The sequence below is a fragment of the Pygoscelis adeliae genome, unplaced genomic scaffold (genome assembly GCF_000699105.1).
Source record: "Pygoscelis adeliae isolate BGI_AS28 unplaced genomic scaffold, ASM69910v1 Scaffold339, whole genome shotgun sequence".
In the NCBI taxonomy this organism is placed as follows: Eukaryota; Metazoa; Chordata; class Aves; order Sphenisciformes; family Spheniscidae; genus Pygoscelis; species Pygoscelis adeliae.
Window position 1 is genome coordinate 79,857 of NW_008825544.1, and position 3,776 is coordinate 83,632.

A 3,776-nucleotide genomic window follows, 5' to 3' on the forward strand; every position below is an offset into this window, starting at 1 on the left:
TCGGGCCAAGGGCACCAGGCTCGGGTCCGTGGGGCAATGGGGGAATGGGTCACCCTTAGCACGGTGTGGCCTCGGACACCTGGTCTCTATGCCCCTGGGAGCTGCTCCTTACCCGTCACCTCCCCAGAGCTCGTCCCTGGGGTCAGGCAGGCAGGATTAGCCCCTCCATACAGCCCGGCCCCCTGCCCTGGGGCAGCAGGGCTGGAGCAGCAGCACAGCCCTGGCTCCCTAAGGGCAAACCCACCTTTGCTTCACTCAAAGTTGTGGTTCAGACTGCTGCAAAACACCCCTACGTACTCCGTGCTGGGACCAGCCCGGTTCCTGGGGGGGTCCCAGGATGCATCGTCCCCTGGCGAGTCCATCCCCCCTCCCAGCCCAGCCCCTCCAACGTACCGTGGAGCAGGAGCACCCAGGCTGTGATCCACTGCAGGGCGTGCATGGCTGCCCTGGGGGTGCCCAGCAGGACAGGGACTGGAGGGGACGTTTCCCCAGTGCCTTGGGCGACAGGTCCCTCCTCCTGCGCCTTTGCCCCAGGGGTGGAGGGGTGCAGGATGGGAGGGCCAAGGCCCGGGGGGGGTTTGTTGTCCTATGCATTGAACGCGAATCCTGCCGCTGAATAAAAGGAAACAGCAAAATCAGCACAAAGTCCAAAGATCTTCCCAGAGCAGAGCAGAGGTGGGGCCGTGCCAGCTCAGCCTGGCACGTCCCAGCTGCCCAGGGTTAAAAGCAGGCGAGAAGGGGCTGCAGCGTGCTCTGCTCCCCTCTGTCCCCCCGGGGAAACCTCTATCCCCTGGAGCCGCAGAGAGGGGACAGGGGGGCCCCTGGGGTGAGGGCGCCCCGGGGGGGGCCATGCTGCCGGGGCCAGCCGACTCCCCGAGCCCTCCTCCTCCTCCTCCTCCTCCTCCACTGGGACATGGAGCTGTGCAGAGCATCCTCCTGGGCACAGCCGTGGCGGTCCCCTCCCCAGCGCCCAGTGGCACCCCCCAGGCTGGGGCTGACGGAGACCCGCGGTGGGTGGGGGTGGGACTCCACGGTAATTGCTAAACATTACAGCTGTCACGGGGAGGCAAAAATGCCCTTCCTTCCCGTAGGGCCCTAACTGCGTGAGCAGGGCTGGGAGCTGGCCGTTGGCAGGGCCAGCAGTGCAGCCAGAGCACCGATGAAACACCCGCCCTGGTCTTTGGCTCCTGCAGATGGCTGTGTGCCGGTAACACATGATTTCGCATCCCCTGGCCGTGGCTGGGCCCCTGATTTTTTTTTTTACGTGGCTGTTCTTCCATTGCGGCTCTAGTAACCGGGTTGGCAGTCTCGCACCGGCAGGCTTTTTACCCTCAGGAAAAGCCGGTCGTCACCGAGGACCATGTCAGCGCCCATACCGCTGCTCCACGCCGAAACCCCTTTGGCGAGGCGGTGTGCCGGCGTCCAGCAGTGGGTGGGAAGGAGACGGCCACCCTCAGCAGTGAGCTCTGAGCAACCCGGGGATGCCTGTGGGCCGTGCCAGGGCAAAGTGGGGCAAGAAGGGGATGGGAGAGGAGCAAGGGACGGCATGGGCAGCAGCACGGTGCACTGTGCTCGCCGTTGCCTCTGGTCTCCAGGCTCGCTGCGGGTCCCACACGCCTGCAGACGCTTTGGGCTGCATGAGAGGCGGTGGTGTGGGAAAACCCCGAGCGCTCTGGGGAGGAGACAGGTCCCGCTGGGTCTCCCTGGCCTGAGCGAGGCCGGCTGGAGGGCACCCAAAATCCTGTCACGGGCCCCCCGTGGACCGCAGGAAGAGCAGAGGCGGATGCTGCTGCCCCTCCTGCCTGCTCTGCCCAGCCCCTGCCTGCGGGTAGGGGCAGAGCTGGAGGGGGGTCATGGAGGAGCACGGGGACCCTGCAGGACACGGAGATGGTGTCTGAAAGGAGCGCGGAGGGATGGGGCCACAGCGCGCGTGGTGCTGGCACCCCGGCTTTTAGCCGGTGCAGTTATACAGAAAAGGGACCGGGCTTTGGAGAGACGGAGCTGAAGGCCTGACCCCACCTCTAGCGTGCGGGTACGGGTTTCTGGGGAGCGGGAACGCGCGTAAGGCCTTGAAGGTAACCACGGGGTAACTTCAGAGCTACTGAGAGCACATGGTCCTGCTAATGGAGTAATAGGAATAATAAATTGAGAGTGCATTAGTGGGTCGGGTTGGAAACGCTGGCAAAGGAGACAGCAGCAATATTTTAGCATCGAGCAGCCTTACGCGATCAGAGACACGTTTGGCGGCAGCATATGGAGGGAGGGGAGCGTGACGGTGGTGAACAGACCAAGCTATGCCATGCAGGCGGGGTACCAGCTCCCGCCCACACGCCAGGCACAGGGCTCGGGGACCAGTGGCCACCTCCAAGAGCTGCGCTGGGACCCGCTCTCTGCAGGAGCAGCCCTCTGGGATGTGCCCTTTGTCCCACCAAGCCCATGAGCTCCAGGACACCGCGGCATCTGCCTTGCTAAAAAGCTCATTATGCTAGTCATAACGAGCCTCAAGGCCTGTCACTTTTATTGCACGTGTATTTCCTCTACCTGGTTCAATGACTTCTCTGTGGTTACTGAAGAGAAAGGCTGGCTGAAGGGCAGACCGGTTGTTGGCAGGCAGCAGAGGTGTCCATCCACGGGTCAGGCACGGACCTTCAGGGGAGAACGCACATCTCCACCCAGGACAGACACACATCCCCACCCAGGATAGGGGTACCTGGAGGAGTCCCTGCTGGAGAGTTGCTCATCACAGACCATGAAGCTCCTTTTCACCAGCCGGGATATCTCATGGACCTGCTGCACCACAGTGTGGGCGCAGCATCGCCATCACCAGCTGACTGCCAGATGGCCCTGGGGCTCCGTCTGAGGGTACAGCCAGCTGCGTGGCACAAACAGACATTTGGAGGAGGGTAAAACAAAGACAGGACCGGGTGAGGCACGGGGCAGGGACGGGAGGCGAGCTGAGAGCAAACCCTGGGAGAAGGGTGGAAGGACCTCGCTGCCGTCATGGCAGGACCTTGCGCTTGGTGGCTTGCGTGGCAGGATGCAAATTGCAGGAGACCTGGTAGGTCCTACGGTAAATGGACAAACAGACGTTTTACAAACAAACCTCCTTCAAAACATAAAAGGTCCTTCAGGAAACCTGGGCAGCAAATCCCTGTGACTCCCAGTGCGATGGGCAGGGAGGAAGCCCTGCCCGGCTGGCTCCTGGGCTCTGCCAGCTCTGCAGGATGCCTGCCACCCTTCTGCTGCCCCTTCCCTCTTCCTCACAAGCCCCTCTGCCTGGCCGGACCCCTCTCCTGGGGCCGTCTCCAGCACTGGGCTGTGGGTCCCTGCACCATCTCACACGAGCTCTCCGCTTCCCGCACACGGGCACGGCCACGAGGCTGGATACAGCTGGGCCAGGGGTGGGAGCCATGGACCTCCTCAGAGATGCTGCCCCTTCCCAGCGGCATTTCATGACCTGTTGGACAGCCAGTTTTTAACCCATTTAATGTGGCAGCACCTCTGTGGTATCCTTTGAGGCTCTTGAACGGCAATGGAAATCCTCCATCGGCCCCGGGGCAGCCGGCGTATCCCATCCCGGCTTCACAGCAGTACTGAGGGAACTGGCACAGGCTGCCTCTCCAGGCGCTGGGATTTGGGGTGACCAGTCTTGTCCCCCAGCATGGAGAAGCTCACAGTGCCAGGACAGCAAGGACGGGGGGAACCAGCTGCCGCAGTGCCCGCCAACACCAGGACGCACACCGCGGCCCCTTGGCCCCCTTCTGGTCCCAACCTCA